Consider the following 18,597-nt stretch of genomic DNA (forward strand, 5'->3'; position numbering starts at 1 on the left):
AAGTTTTTTAAAAATTTATTGAAAAAAGTGTTTTTTTAAGTCGTCCTATATATAGATAGGACTTTGTGGTCATAACAAAAAAACTAAAACGCAATAATGAAACATTCATGCATATAACAATCAAGGTACTCTTCATAAATATAAATTCTAAAAAAATATAGTATTTATTGACTTGTAAATGTACAAAATTTTACTTTCAGTCCATAATGACTAAATATGGGCATTTTGAAAATATCACAAACTAAAAATTCAATTACTCAAAAATAGTAGCAAAAAATAATGCGATCACACAATCTCCCATGAGGTAGTGGTGAGTACTAAGTATGTGAACAACAAAAAATGGTATTTTGATAAACGTGACGTATCCTGTAAACAAGAACTACATGTACTACATGTAGTACAGTCGGCATATCTGGGTTAATTTCTATGTATTTTAATTGAATTTCATCTCTACAAGATTTTTTGGGTATTATAGTTATAATCGCAAGTGGAACTTATATGGGAGCTGAAGCCAATTATGGACTGATATTCACAAAATTCAGTACATAGTATGATCATAGATCTATTTCTATAATTTTCAACAGATTTATCATAAAAACAAGTAAGAAAGTATGGTCGGTCAAGCCCGATCATATAATACCCTACATTAAATAAATGAGCAAAATCATTTTTCTTTTAAAATTTCAATAATTTATTTTCGTGAATGATTTTCGAAAGAGTGCATTTTATGGGAGCTATGACTAATTATGGACCGATCGTCATAAAATTAGGTCATGTTATTTATGTCTATATAAAAGTTAGTTGTATTGAATTGTATGTGTATACCAACATTTTTAAGAGATTTTTGCTCGTTAAAGTGATTTTCGGAAACGGGTCTATATGGGAGCTATGACTAATTATGGACCGATCGTAACATGAATTTTGTATATATAAAACTTATTTGGATCGAAATTTGTGTAGATACATATATAAATTAAACATTTATGACCGATAAAGTAAAATTTCGAGAGGACATTTGTATGGGGGCTAGGTGAAATAATAGACCGATTTCAGCCAGTTTCAATAGGCATGGTCCTTGGTCCAAATTTTATCTAAATATCTTCAAAATTGCGACCTGTACTCTGCGCACAAGCCAACCAGCCAGCCAGACGGACGGACATCGTTTAGTCGACTCAGAAACTGATTCTAAGTCGACCTGTATACTTTAAGGTGGGTGTTAGACCAATATTTTTGGGCGTTACAAACATCTGCACAAACGCATTATACCCTCACCACTATGGTGGTGTAGGGTATAAAGATATATGAAAATTATCAATTTTTTTGGTCGTCCCACATTTTGATTCATAACTTTGTGCCCACTGTACCGATTTTGCTGATTTTCAATACCAAACTGAAGACAATAGAAATTAGAAATATTTTTCTTTTTGTTGTTGTTGTGTATTATGGATGTGAACGTGTTTTACACAGACGGATAGACAGACGGACATAACTTTGTTGGGTCTCATATGATTATTTCTCAATGTTATACACGGAATGACAAACTTATATATACAATCATTCACCACTTATGGTGGTGGAGGGTATAAAAAACTCCCATTCTGAAAAAAAAATAAAAAATTATTTGATTTTGCAAAATATTTCAAATTTTGTATGTTTTGAGTTACAAAACATTTATTTTGATAGACATCCCACTCGCATCACACTAAGCAACCAAAAAGGTCTTAAAAGAAAAAACATAAGCTTTATTTTGAGCAAAAAAATAAATAAAAAAGAGTCCATTTTGATAAAAAGTAAAAAATTGTATGTCTTCAGTTACAAAACATTTATTTTGGTAGAAATCACACTCGCATCCCACCAAGCGACCAAAAATCTCTTCAAGGAAAATTACAAAGAATTCTTTTGAGAAAAAAAAAAATAATGAGCCCATTTTGTAAAAAAAATTTTTGATTTTGTAAAAAAAATGAGAAAAAACACACACTTGGTCAAAATGTCAAATTTTCACCGCCTCTAAATCAAAGAGTTCTGGATATATAATATATTATTATTATTATTAGAGGTATTGACCTAATTTATTCTGGGTTTTATCCCGTATATATCCTTAATAATTTCCTAAAGATCCCTTTTTAAATTTTCAGAATTCTGTTAACAAAATTTAAAAATTGAAATTGCTATACCAAAAATGTATATTTTTTGACAGCAGATTTTTGGGACCATCCTAATATAAATGCATTCATATAAATGAACATATTAACTCAAATGCACATTCAAACACACACAAACACACGTATCTTGACCACTTGTCTACAAAGGATATTGACGCTCAATTGAAGCCACAATTTATCGATATTTGCACTGGATGTAGATTAAAGTGCATGAGAATATTCATGTGTATCTTTTACATATTTTCTATATTTTAGACATTCATGTATTCGTTTGGTAAAAATTACCAATATTTTTAAATATATATGTTTCCAAAGAATAAACCCATAAACAAATAAAAATTAAATAAAGTACAAAAACAAAAAATAAAAAAGCAAATACAATATCTGTGGCATTCAATTAGAAAGTAATGTTTATGTTCAATTATTTCGACATATTGTTTCCCCATTTAAAATCGTCCCTTTTGCATAAAAAAAGATAAACGACCCATGATATTCTATCTTACTTTCTTGCTGTTGCACTTAGCAGACATTTGGGTTTGAAAAGAGAATTTCTTAAATAAATAAATGTAATTTTGTATGTAGTATCTATGTATTTCAAAATTTTTTATTGCAACTGACAACTCTGTGCTCAAACATGCATACCGACCTGCCGATAAGCAAAAACCATTAAACTAAATTGTTTGAGTATTAAAAAAGAATTTGTGAATAATAAAAAATAAATAATACTTGTTTGTGTTCTATTCAACTGATAGTTGATGCTCATAAAGTCGAAAATTCATGGCAAACCCCAGAAAAAACAAACAAACAAATTTAAACCTAAATGAAAAAATTAAATAAAATTTAATTCACGAATGAATAAATGACCAACAACAAAAATAAATACAATTTTTTATGTATTTATGTATGTGTTTTTGGTCGATAGAATTTGTCCTTTGTCTATTTGAAATATCTCAGTTAAATGAAAAAAATATATATGAACAAAAATACGTTGCTTTTAAAATCTATGAAGACCTAGAGACCTTAAATGTTCATTATTTCTTAAGTGTTTATGATTATGACCAAAAAAACAAAAATTGTTTGTTGTTGTTGTTGTAGCAGCAGTGATTGCTGAGTTGACTTGGCCGAGTGAACTCGGGTCATTCCGGTGCTTAGAACCGGCTGTCGTGGGAACATTGTTTGTGAATAATACTGCTATCAACAATATTGGCAAATGTCAGACCCCAAGGTATCATTATAAGTTATAGCTTCCAAAAGTTAAACAATTTTAATTTTTTTATTTAGAGTTCTATAAACGAACTGTTCAGCAGATATGCAGGAGCAATATCCGGCACAAAGTTATAAGATGCTAAATTTTGGAGTCAATATTTTAGTCATTTTAATTTTTGTTTTGTTTTTTTTTTTTTTTGACCAGTTAGATACAAAGCCAACTATTAAAGATTGATATAATTATGCTTCATTTAAGACATATGCATCGTTATGTGCCCTCATTTAAAAACTGAAAGAATTTTTTTTTCACAAAATGTCTTTTTAGCAAAAATAATCTAATATAGCTACAAAACGTTGCGGAAGAGTTGCACAGTGGTTTCCCTTACATGAACAAGCCGTCAATATCTCCAAAACTAAAAAAAGCTAGGGTCTTCAAAATTTGTCATCTCATAAAATGCCAGAAGAACTTAAAGTTTGCAAATTTTTATGAAAAAACATAAACAACTGTAGCTACAGTATTTTACAAGCTGCAGTACTGCATTATGTTTGAAAAGAAATAAAATCCTAAAAAAATATACTAAAATTTAATAAAATTGTGTTTTTCACCATAAACAATATTTTGTATACCCTACTCAAGAATAACTGGTTGAATATTTGGAATTTCCCATTACAGCGAAATATTATGTATTTATTGGTGGATTTATGTAGATGAAACTTATGTGAAAAGTATTTCAAAATTTAAAATTTATTTGTTGTTTTCAATATAAAATAAGAACGAAAATGTTTATTTGCATTTAGTGAAACAGGCAACTAATGCAGCCGATCTCATTTCTTAACACAATGAAATACTTTTCAGAAGTTTCTAAGAGTAAATAGTCGAAAATTAAACTCGAATGCTCCTCTACTACTAAGTCTACGTTAATGTTTATGTCAATCGAATTAACCGGTTAGAAATGGCAGATTTATTGGGTGTATGACCTAAAAATTAGGGATTTACAATAAATGACGTATCTTTTGCATGCAGTTTTTGTTTTTAATAACTTATATGGTATTTTGAAAGGTACATATTTGTCATTTATTGAACATTGTAGTGTAATCAAAAAATATTTTTTTATTTCGATAATGTCGAATTATGTACCAATAAAGCGTCATATGTGGTAAGTTTAGCTTTACTTTTTTAATTTGAAATATCAAAAAATTAAAAAAAAAATACATAAAAGTGCAAAACAAAAAGCTTATGTTATAATAACAAAACAACATTTTAAAATTTGTTTTATAGTTCGATATTTAAAATCATAGTCAACTTTAGGTACTTAAAATCGACTTTACGGCTTTTGTGGTTAGGCTGAATGTTTAATAAATCGTTAAAATCAATTTGAGATAGTAATTTTGAATATGCTGTGCTGTGGGAATTGTAAATATATAGTTAGGCAAAAATTCAAATCAAAGCTTATAAGGATCTTAGGAATGTGAAAATAATGTTGCACTAAAAAATTTCCTTAATCGAGTTTATCTGATTTTACAATTTACATGTGCCCCACTAATCCGACCCGCACTTCTCGAAATTTGATAAAAAGTAGGAAAAACCCTAACACTTATATATGTGTGGTGTTATATAGTCGTTCTTGCCGATTAATAATATGTTTGCTGTTTTTTTTCATTTATTTTTTTGGTTAAATTGTCATTTACACTCATTGATTGACATTTTTATTGTGCTCCATACAATAACCCAATAATATTGTAGAAAATAATTCATTTATTCCATACAATTTATTGAACTTATATAAACATTTTCACATTTTATTTAATATTAAATACGAGTTAATAAAATAAAGTGTTAAATTTTATTTACAATACTTTTTAATATATTAAACAATTCCTTCCTGCTTCTCAATCTACGTAATTTATTTCAATTGTGTTTCTCTTAGTGATTTCATTATAAATGATTAGTTGTTCTACTTAGTTTTTTCAGCGATTTTCATCATAAATATATTGTTTCCTTATAAATTAAAGTTAAAATATCCAAAAATAGTCAAATTAATTCCTCTAAATTATGGATATCTGACACTTTGCATTATCACATAAGTAAACAAAAAAGAGAAACAAAGTAGATAATTAAAAATTAAAATTTCTTAATTGAATCTCTTTTTTTAAATTAAACAAATATACAGACACAATGAAAAGACAAGCACAAAAATGCATTAACATTTTTAAATATTGTCATACAAATATGAATTGTTCGAATTCAACATAATTGAAAATCATTTGTAATTGTCTATCTTCTGTGTCAGTTTTTTCTGAAGCTCATTTGCATAAATGTTGCAACTTGCTACAATAATACTCATACCCACTGGTGGTATTCATTTACATTGGAAACGAGCAATAGGAATGAGCAACGCTAAAAATTTGTCTAAAATTACAAATGTTGGGTCTTGTAGTAACTTTTCACATGAATAAACAATGACTTTCCAAGGAAGGGGTTAATTTTTATAACAACTGTATGAAAATGGTGTGGGGTAGGGACGTGAGGAAGAGAGAGAGTAGAGCAAATATAAAACACGAGAAACATAAAAAATCACACGATTTGTTTGTTGCTATTGTGACTTTAACACATAATCCTTCTCATTTTTCAATAGTGTCTCACTGGTTGTCTGTTACTTTAAAAACATTTTATGCATACAATCAATGACAAAAAATCAGTCAACAGAATCATGTGTGCCTAATTTTAAAATGCAATAAACAAATAGAACCATTGATTATCACTTTTGAATTCGCACTCACTAAACCATAACCCGTCAAGTTTGAATTTTAAATTTGTATAGCCTTTCCTATATTATCAACTAATTTTGTTTCTATAACAATTAATATTTAAAAATTATCACAAAACCCAAAAAAAAACGAAACCGCGGTTTAGAAATTCTTCGGTTTTTTGGAAACTCTAGGTCCGTTATTATAGTAAATTCAAAAAAGTACCTATGAGAACAAAGAAAGAGTACCAAGAAGTATGGCCTTGAATTTTCACTCACTTGGGACGCCTAATTTCATATTTCTATGTCCAGAAAATTCAAAAAGTACCATTAGAATATATAAAAAGTACCAAAAGCCCCCACTTGTGGTTTCCACTCACTCCCATATATGCTTAATTTCATGGTTTTAGGTTAATTGGTGAAGAAATTACAAAAAGTCGAATAAAGAAAAAGTACCAAAAAGTCTATCTCTAGAATTCTCACTCACTTAGGACCATATATGCTAAATATCATGTTTCTAAGTTCATTGTTATAGAAAATTCAAAAAAGTACCGCTACAATATATAAAAAGTACCAAAAAGTCTCCTCCTAGAATTTTTACTGACATAGGACCGTGTATGCTTAATTTCATGTGTCTAAGTCCTTTGTTCTAGAAAATTAAAAAAAGTACCATTATAATAAACAAAAGTACCATGAAGTATCCGCTTGAATTTTCACTCACATAGGACCATATACCATTATAATATAGAAAAAGTACCAAAAAGCAGACATTTGTGGATTCCAACCCACTCTGGCCCATGTAAGCTTTATTTCATGTTTCTAGGTTCATTGGTGAAGAAATTACAAAAAGTACCATTCGATTAAAGAAAAAGTACCAAAAAATCTCCCCCTAGAATTCTCACTTACTTAGGATCATATATGCTTAATTTCATGTTTCTAAGTCCATTGTCATATAAAATTCAAAAAGTACCATTAGATGAATAAAAAAGTACCTATAGTTCAGTTCTCACATTTTGGTACCTAAATATTCTACCCTATTCCTAACACAAACTTCACTCAGATACATATCAGCTAACTTTAATGTCGATAAGTGAAATAATTTAAAATATTAAAAAAAGTACCATTAGGAGAAAAGTACCAATTTCCCTTTTCTTCCTTGAAACAATCAAGTTCGAACTTTAAAAATATTCCATTCTGCCAAAATTGTTTAAGCTACAGACATGTCTCAAAATATTAAAATCTGTGTTAAAGTGCCCAAGAAAAAACATTTTTTAAAAAAAGTACCAAACTGTTTACCCGGATTTGGCCCAATATACACCTTGGCACTCGAGTTCCAAATAACACCCTGTTAGTTAATTTTTGTACGAATCCAGGAACCAATGTTAAAAAATTATCAAAATTTGCTTAATAATTTCAATAAAATGTATTTTCCCGATTTTATCCCCTTTTTGGTACCTTTTTTATCCCCATTGCTTTGGTAAAATTTAATTCAAATAAATTTCATATTTTATGAAAAAGTACCAAAAATAAACACAATTTTTATCCTTAAGGGTTCGAATTTCCAAAAAGTACCAAACTTATATTTTTTATTTTTTGTTAATTAAAGAATACGATTTAAAATTTGTTCCTATGTTTATTGGTTTAAAATATACATAGGGTGCAAAAAAAGTACCAAAATACAGTTTTTACCCGTTTTCTCCCATAAAAGTTTCGAATTTCCAAAAAGTACGAAACACCTGCTTATTTTTTAAATGTAGTAACATGCTATTCAAAGTTTTTTTGTAGCTTTATTAGTTTTGAAGATATAAGGTTACCGAATTTACCCGTTTTTACCCCCTAAACGTCCGAATTTCCAAAAATCCCTTCTTATCGGATCGTTTTGGGGAGGGAGGAACCCACAGTTAAAATTTCGTGATTCTAGCTTCAGCCGTTTGGGCTGTGCGATGATGAATAAGTCAGTCATTCAGTCAGTCTAACGTTACTCTTTTATATAGATATATAGATTAAATGGTCGATAGGCATTGGGAGCTACAGAGGAAAACCATTTTTGCAGCCAATCATTACTTGCGTTTAAAAATGGATCCTGTACGATATCTAGAAGGTATGATATGGTATGTGAAGCCCGAATCTACACCAAAGCCAAATATTAATTGTGCTAAGGTAATGATCTACATTTGGTGGGACCAAAAGTGTCATATCTATTATGAGCTGCTGAAATCTGGCCAGACCATCACTGGGAACCTGTTCCGAACGCAACTGATTCGTTTGAAGCGAGCATTGGCCAAAAAGCACCCGAGATATTCGGCCAAACATGAAACCGTAATATTTGATCATGACACCGCTAGGCCATATGTTGCAATATCTGTTAAATAGTATTTGGAATGAAGTGGTAGGGATGTTTTGCTTCACCAGCCATATACTCCAGACCTTGTCCACTCTGACTAATATTTGATTAGATCGATGCAGAACGCTCTCTCTCTGGGATACGCTTCACTTTGGAACAGAGTATCCGATATTGGCTTCATACGATGAGCAATTCTTTTATGTTGGCAGAAAGATGGAAAAAGGTCCATAGCTAACAATGGCCAATGCTTTGAATAAATTTATATTGTATAAATTTACATTTTAAAATTCATTTACAATGTTTTAATAGCTACAAATGGAAAAACTAAACCGCAAAATTTATTTATTGTATTCTAAAGTAGAAATCACGTATTATTCGAAAATTTGTGTTTATAAGTTATGCCTCCAACTAGATTTACAGCCCAAGGAGCGTATTAAATGAAATCCTGATGGATCTTGACATACTAGGAGTAGGGGCAGTTCCACAAATTTCTGAATTTAGATAATTAAGTCGACGGACCAGTTGTAGTTTTGATGATAATCCTCATATAACTGTGATGAAAGAAAGGTGATTTAGAAAGGCGTTGTTAGTCATTAGCTAAAAACATGGGAACTAATCTCGTACAAATGGATCACTTTTAAGTACCAAAGCTTTATTCGTGCAACGGATGAATATAATAGTTGTTTCCGAGTATTTTAAGAGCTCGAAAGTCTGCAGATACCCAGACAATGTATGTTAAGAATATCCTCTTAAGACTCAATTCAGACTAAGACAGAATGATCAACTTAATATCTGAAGATGCGGACACTTATATTTGAAAATCTATTATTACTTAGATAACACAAGAACTGATTGTATAACGGCTCAAGCCCATTGATAATTACGAGCATACTGGGAGTTCTTTAAATAATTTAGGATGCTTCAAAGAATGAAAATTATACATAACTCTAGACTGCGGAACTCATGCATAACTTGGAAAGCAGAAATATTTACTGTGTCTATGGGACCAATATATCACCGTATTCAGAGATCATTTGTCTGCTATAAAGACACTTGGTAATAGAAATATTATATTATTCGGATATGCAGCCATTGTCGCAGAGCGCTAAAAGTTCTCAACGTTCGACATATTGGAACTGTGCTGGTGACTAGATCACAATAATACTGAATATAATGAAACTTCTGTTGAATTTACTAAGACCTGAGAACACATTCTCTGAAAGGATTGAGGGATGACTATAAAGTACCTATGAAGGCCAATAACGATAAGGAAACTATCAATCTCTTGTGAATACATAATTTTAACCTAACCTACAATATTTATCCGATCGCAAATTTGTCGAAATTTATACAAAATTGTATTGATATTAAGTCAAAAATAGTTTATTTTTAACTCTGAGAAACACGTTGCTTCTGATCCTCAATCCCGGGGAAATTATGTGAGAATTCCCGGGAATTATTTCCCTTAGTTTTATATGATGTTTTTTGAACTTGACTAAAGGATGCTTAAAGCTCCAAAAGAAATGCTGAATATTCATGCTGTCACAGAACTATATTTTAAAAAAAAAAAAAAATTTTTTCATTTAAAAACCAAAGACATCTTTTATTCCAAATTAATCCCGATTTCCTGGGAAATGAAAAATTGCGGTAAAAGAAAAACTCTAAAAGGAGTTTTTAACAACTATACTGTTATATATCGTCCCCTTAATAAAACAATAGTGTATAATTTTTTTGCCATTTCGAAATAATTGAGTTTAAAATTTTTATCTAGAACAAAAGTAATATTTCAATTGATCTTTTGATCTTTTTGACTTTGTGAAAGTAGAATTTCACCAAATTTTGACCACATATAGAATCAGTTATGTAGGTTCTTATTATGCAATAAAAACATAATGGTGTATATGCTTATACACTATTGTTTTATTGAGGGGACGATTTCATTATTATTTATAGTTGAAAACTCTAAAATATCGAAAAAAAAAATGCATAACAACTCTCAACTATCCAAATGACCAGCATATTTGTCATCTTTTGTATGAAACTCTAAAAAGTAAAAAAAAAAAAACAAAAAGAATCCCGACAAGTGTGGTTGGTTGGCTGGCGGTCATAGTTTGGTAGGTTTTAACTTTTGGACTTCTTGGCTTTATGCATGTCAGTGTGTTTTCTATTTCAATTCATAATATCCCCAACCATAACTTAATGATTTTTTGTTTTCAATTTTTTAGCAGAATTTTTTCATATTTATTGCAGCAAAGTAAAAGTTTTGGTCTCCTTTTTAAAATTCAATATGTACTTATATATTTAAAACTGTTATAAGTTGCCAAAGCCACACTTTACTCACCATCCAACTAACCAACCAACTTGCCAAAGTAATAAAATTTATATTAAAAATACTCGCACAAGACTGCGAAGAAGGAAAAACTCTTTCATGTTAAACTTTTGTAATAAAATGCTCATTAGTGGCACAACTCTTCACCACCATAATGATTTTTAGATGGCTCAAAACATTTACTTTTCTTTTTTGTGAATGCAATGAATTGTGCAATACTTTTAACATCAAACTATTAAACATTATTAAAAATGAGTTCATCTAGTTAATATTTAACTGAAAATGTCCTTCGTTTGATAAAAGTTTATTGGGTGTATGACTTAAAAATGCGGGATTTACAATAGATGGCGTATCTTTTGAATGAGGTTTTTGTTTTTAATAACTTATGTGCCATTTTGAAGGATACATATCTGTCATTTATTCTCAGTTAGTTATTGAATATTATAATGTAAACAACGAAGCTTTTTTTGCTTCGAAAATGCTGCTGAAGCACACCGATTGCTCATCAAAGCATATGGTGAATGTGTTCCATCGGTTTTAACGTGCGAGAGATGGTCTGTCCGGTTCAGAAGAAGAAGGCATTATTCCATGATGATTGTTGTCAAGCTCAATAACAGCTTGCAAAATCACAGCAGCAAGATTCATCCAAAAGCAGGGAAATTTGGTACCACACCGATTTTGTATTTCCGAAATGCTGCTTGAACGCTATAAAAGAAAATAATTTTTGCACCAAATCATTACTTGCGATTCAAAATGAATCCGTTACGATAACTAGAAGCGTATGATATCATATGTGCCCGTTCAACCTGCCGAATCGACACCAAAGCCAAAAATCCATTGCGCTATTTGGTGGGACCAAAAGGGTCCTATCTATTATGAGTTGCTGACATCTGACCAGACCATCACAGGGTACCTGTACCGAAAGCAACTCATTCGTTTGTAGCGAGCCTTAATATTCCATAATAACAACGCGCAGAATAGAGTATCCGAAATTGGCCTGATTTGTTATTGGCCTCAAAAGATTAGCAATGGGAAAAGGTCATAGCTGTAAATTCTATTTTTTGTTAGATTTTTTTACGAAATATTTTTTAGTCCAACTTTGACGATTTCAAAATATTTCGATGAATTCTCTTAAAAAGAAAATCTTCAAATGCATTTTTAGACATATATTTTTAATTAGTTGTCCGATTTTCATAAACTTAGCCTTAAAGACTTCAAAATTCACCACAAACCATTTTCCAAAGGAAAAATTATAATAAATTTAAACAATATCATTTAAGCAAGTATATTTTTAAAATACATATACCTAAATTTTGTACATTAATATTATAATAATAGACCGTAATATAAAGATAAATATATATGTCAAATATATATGTCAAGGTTTACATGGACAGCCAGCCAGCTAGCCAACCAGATGGACGGACATCGTTAAATCGACTCAGAAAGTGATTCTAAGTCGATCGGTATACTTTAAGGTGGGTGTTAGACTAATATTTTTGGGCGTTACAAACATCTGCACAAACGCATTATACCGTCCCCACTATGATGGTGTAGGGTATAATTAATTAATTTACATAATAAAAACAATAATAACAAAAACATTAAAAATTCATAGGAAAAAAGTCTACATACAGCTACAAAAAATAAAAATTATTTAAAAATTGTATATAAAATTAAAAAAAAAATTAACTTTTAATATTTGGTTGGTACACCTTGGGCATCAATAAGACGACGGTGCATTCATTTCACCAAATTCTCTGTAATAGATGGAGTTTTTCGGCTTATGGTCGAATAAGAGCGGTTTTTAATGTTTCAAGGCTACTGATGTCATAGTTTCGCAAAAATGTTTACAAAACGTCCCATATGTGCTCTATTGGTTTTAAGTCTGGTGTTTGGGGTGGTGAATATAGCTGTCATGGGGCAAAATAAAGAAGCGAGTCTCGAACAACGTGCGCAGTATGCTTAGGGTCGTTATCTTGCTGGAAAAACCCTTGATTTCCCAGGCCCAAACTATCAACAAATGCCTTAATATTTTGTTCCAATATGTTTTTATATTGATAGCGATTCATGTTAAGCTCGACAAAAACCAAACCATCCACTCCAGATGACGCCATGGCACCCCAAACCATAACTTTGCCTCCACCATGTTTGACTGTAGGTATAATATTCTTTGGATCATGTGCAGTGTTTGGTTTTCTCTAATTTTTGGATCGGACATCACTTACGAAAATATTATACATACTTTCTTCGGTAAATATAACACGTTTCCAAAAATCCATACCCTTGTCCATATGAGCTTTAGCAAACTCAAGCCAAAGTTTACGATTCTTTGCTGAAATGAGTGGTTTTTTGCGTTATGTTCTGCTATATATTGTCATGTTATTGGAACATTTTTCGATCTGTTCCGCCAATTGTGGGTCGATCATTTTCGGATCCAGGTTCACTACATTCAAAATACTGGCAACATCACGTCTCGAAAGCTTCTTAGGTCTGCCAGATCTTGGCTTATTTTCGGTTCTATTGGTGTTATTATAATTTTTTATGATCGTCTGTACAGTAGCCAACTTAATTTTGCTGTCTTAGCAATTTCTCCATAAGATTTATTTTCCTTTCGGAGATTTACTACCATATTCCGAACTGGAATATGAATCAATTTGCCATTTTCAAGGATAATAATTAAAAAAAAAACTTTAATTATCACTTTAACAATTGTAATGCTTGTAAATTTAAATAAATAAACAAAATTAACTGTTATTTCCTTTTCTTTGTTTTTAATATTATATTTGATGTTAGAATATACTACGTTGTATGTAGACTTTTTTCCCGCTAATTATTATATTTCCCCCCAATAATTTCTATGCTATATTTGTTCATATTATTTTTTACTTCAAACAGTCTTAATTATAAATACCTTAAACATATCTATAACATCTTTTTTAATTTTCACCACTAATTCTCTAAAACTTCAAAATCGTAGGATGTTTTTAGACTTTATTCCTTGACTGTATATACGAAAGTTTTTCAATTAATTGTTCAATTCAGTATTGACGTTGTACAGTCGTATGAGTTATAAGTCGTCTGAATTTGCTATAGATGTACAAATCTGTGGTCGTATGAAAAAACTAGGTAATGAATCTGTAATAATTCAAAGAATATCACTGAAAATTAATTTTCAGACAATTGGAATGCATTTTCTACCCTGACAAGGGCGTCATCAACAATATTGATAATTAAGATTGTCAAGATTGGGAAGGCAGCAAAACGTATTTTAAATACTGTGAAATTATAAAATATAGATTAATCATAGTGAAACTATGAAAGAAATTTTAAAACAATTTTTTTTACTTATTTAATTATAACGATTATTTTTGGTAGTTTTTAAGGATATACCATCATTATATGTGCTTTTGCAATCGAAAGTGTAAAAATATCTACCTGCCATTATCTAATAAAATGTAATCAATAAATAGTAATAATGTCAAATAAAAACGTCGAAACATCCATTGTTCTTGTCTTCCTTTTTAGACTGAAAAGAAGAATACAGACAAAGTACCAATAACTACCAACTTTGTATTCTCATTCTCTCAGAACCATATCGCACATCCAGTTCAAAAGTGACACAACTCAAAATTAATTTTTCAGGGGCATTCGATATCGAGTCGTAATTTTCTGATTTGAGATTACGGCATTCGATATCGAGCATGAAATTTAGTACATTTTGTTATAATTTGATATTGAAATTATTTTTCGACACGCCTCATTTCGGCCCCGAAAAATGAATTTTGAGCTGAAACTTTACACAATACACTTGTTTATCTATACAAAAAATATCAGTGCATTCTGTTGTCGTTAACTGTCGCTGAAAAAACACTAATGTCTTTCATTATGTTTCAATTGGTATTTATTTTCGATTTCTGAAAAATTAAAATTTTGAGTTGTGTCACATTTGAGCTGGGTGTGCGATATATGCTATATTTCATGTTTCTAGGTACATTATTATAAAAAAAAATAAGAAGTACCATTAGAAGAACGACAAAGTACAATTAGTTCTTCCTATGTTTGATTCTAACTTCACTCTTATGTCCATCAGCTAACTTTTATGTCGATAAGTTTAATAATTTATAATATTAAAAAAGTACCTTTAGGAGAAAAGTACCATATTGTTTACCCGGATTTGTCTATAACATATTTGAGTTTTTTTTTATAATAAAAATAGAGTTTTGGGATGAAATATGAGTGATCACATTGATTTGGATTGGATTCATCTACACATTCACACTCGAGTCCCAAATATTTAGCACCCTCTTAGATAATTTTTATATGACTGCAGGAACCAATATTTTAAATTTTATCCAAATTGGCTTCATAATTTCGAATTAAATGTGTTTTACCGTTTTTACTAATTTTTAGAGCTTTTTTTGTCCCCATTGAAACGATAAACATTTTATTTAAACAAAATTTAGTATCGTAATGGGAGATCATAAAAAAAATATTCATATTCATAACAACATTATAAATAAAATGTTTAAATGGGAGGTCCCACTCCTACTAATCCAATACCTCCTATTTTCGGCCAACAATTTTAAGACCTCCACAATTATAGTTCTCAAGATATATAGAAATATCTATTTACTTTGTATGGTAGGTGCCACACTTTCTAAATAAAAAGTAGTCTATTGTCCAGATATAGAGGAAATTAAAGTACAAATTTCTGTCCAGCGGTTTAGCGTCCTACTGTTTCCGCTGTGCTGTTAACGAAATTATTGATGAATTACTGAAAATTAAATAATCAAACATACCGTTACTCTAGTTAAACAATTTTAAATTATAAAAATACAATTTTTTGTTTTCCATAATTGAGTTTATTTAAATCTACCTTATTTTAAACGTGTATTGCTGCGACAGTTTTCTATAGATTAGTGTCTTGCTTTGACAGTTTTCTATAGAAATGTGTATTGTTCAGACCCTTTACTACAGAAAAGTGTTTTGTTGTTGAAAAGTGTCTTGTTGGGACACTATTCTTTAGAAAAGTGTCTTGTTGGGTCCAACTTCTAAAGAAAAGTGTGTTGTTGAGATCCTTTTCTACATAAAAGTGTAATGTTGGGTCCCTTTTAGAGGCACCTTCTGAATTTCTGTTAATCTTTCTTTATAAATATTTAAAATAAATATTGAAGCTTATTTTTGATTTATTAAATTTTATTCATAATTGCAAAATACGTTACCCAAATAATCACTACCCATACTTTTAACTATTTCGAATCGATAGTCACACTTCATAATAGCATGCTTGTTATTGATATTTCGAAGTGAAATTTTCCACATAATTGTGGATTAAAAATAAGAAAATCGTACGAAACACAAGTCTGTGGACTCATATGTATATGGTTCAATATTTTGAAAACCCATAGCACCGGTCTGAAGTCCGTCGTCAAAATTTAAACTCAAATACTTCTCGGCTAAATAATTGATTGTAAAAATGTATTAAGAAATTGAACTGAAATTCTTAAGTAAACACCACTTAAAGTTTAATATTAAACCTTTCATAAAATGTTGATAACAAATTATGTCAAGTAGATTAATAAAATATGAAATATTCTATAAAATTCTATTATATTAATGTGAAAGTCTCTTTGGATTTAAACTAGAATTATGAATGCATGTGAAACATTTATAAATATAAATGTACATACATATGTATTTATATGAATGTACAATGTAATATAAAGGCTGTGTAGGTTATGGGAAGATACATTGAAGACATAAAAAGTCTGGCATTAGTGACATTTTCAAAACTGACACCAGCTGGACATTTGCCAATATTGTTCATTCATTCATTTAGTAGATTTCCACACATGTACACTATATATACTGCATGTGTGTATGTCCATTTGGGTGACCCTTAATTTGGAATTTGACAATTTTTGATGCTCTTGTATGATGTTTTTTTTTTGTTTCAAATGGGTTATAAATGTCTGAAAATCTTTATATTTTAAATTTAAGCCTCAATTTGTTCAACATTATATTTTTTTAAATTAAATTTTCAGCATTTGGTTGTTAGATGATGGAGAACAATTTTAGACCATCCTAATGTCCATCCATCTATTGATTACAGCTCAGACTCACATACATGTGGCACATCTAATGTTTGTTTCATTTTGTTTGACAATCAACTGCAGAGCCTCAAGCTAAAACTTCAATGATTTTTATAAAACTCATCGTTTGTGTAGGTATGAATGTGTGTATGTAACAAGCATATCTACCTATACATACCCCAGTAGTTTTACACGTACTCAATGTATCCTTAAGACACAGTAATATTCACTGATCTGTCTGATCACTTGACAGACATTAATTTATATATTATGGGGTCATTTGGCATGTACGTGATATTTGCAGTGCAGAGAGAGAAGTCAATTGGTTACTTAATAGATCCCACGTAATCTAGCGAGAAGACAATTGTCACATATGTGTCTCTAAGTAATCTAGAGTGTAATCACTTTACGTTTATTTTGTTATGCTCTTTTTTGTGAGTAATTCGTACAAACTGGTTTTATACAAATTGTGTTGATATAATTCTCATGCTGTTTATTTTCATTTAGCTTAAGTATACTGACATCCCATGAAACCTAATGTGAAGTCAATTGTCAAATAAGTGTCTCTAAGTAACTAGGAATGTAGTCACTTTAAACGTTTATTTTATACTATGCTTTAGAAATTGGTAATTTTACCCACCAGAATATATTGGAAAATTGTCGGAGCAAGGTTTGTTTGCAAGCAATCGGTCATTGGACTGTCTTTAAATAACTAGTTATATAGCTGATCAAGTAACCAGCTTGGTAACTAGTAAGGTAGCTGACTAGAGTGTCCAAAAAAACGGCAAATTTAGGAAACCGGTTTCCGATTTAACCGAAAAAGTGTGTTTTTGAAAAAACCGGTCTAGATTATTTTCTCTTAAAAAAACAGGTGAAGCGGTTTGGTTTTTGTTTTAAAAAAAAAACTGGTTAACCGGTTTATAATAAATTTGTATTTAATATGAAAAAGGTATACTTAAATTTATTATTATTTTTGGACGCTAATAAGAAATGTGTTAAGAATTGTGCACTAAATCTTCAGAAATTTAGCATTTTTGAATTCTTAAGGCTCTATCTTTATGCAATTAGTTTATATCATTTACGAAATATTGTCAAATGCTATAATTTTCTATAAAATAAATCAATATTTTTAAAAATTTTATCAAAGTTTTTCATAAATATGTTTGAATGAGCTTTAGAAAATATATGTCGTTGAAACCGGTTAACCGTCTTACAAAAACCGGTTTTTCAAAAAACCAAAAGCTTAAAAAAACCGAAGCCGGTGGAGTTTTGGATACTCTATAGCTGACTCTATGTAACCGGTATGTGAATCCAATGAGTTGACTACTTTGGACCAGCTATCAAACAGAGTCATTGTGGGTAAAAAGGACATGTTTAAATAACTAGTGATGTAACTAGTTGTCTCCCGTAAAATCACTAGTTCGTGACAGTCACCAAGAACTGCTGGGACTTATGTCCATAGAGACATATGAACGTTAATATTTTTAAAACTTTACATTCCCACCAAACATTTTTGCCGAATACGGTCAGAATTCGTAGGACAATCTACACAAATTACCGATTTCGTATTTGATATCGGTTCGACATTGTACCGAAATTTGTATGAGAGGTTAACAAGAAACTCTTCGGCTAGGAAAATTCGTAAGTTTATTGCCACTTGTCGGACTGAATTCTGTCCATTACTTGATTTTTGTACAAATTAACTACGTATTAT

The sequence above is a fragment of the Calliphora vicina genome, chromosome 3 (genome assembly GCF_958450345.1).
Source record: "Calliphora vicina chromosome 3, idCalVici1.1, whole genome shotgun sequence".
NCBI classification, from domain to species: domain Eukaryota; kingdom Metazoa; phylum Arthropoda; class Insecta; order Diptera; family Calliphoridae; genus Calliphora; species Calliphora vicina.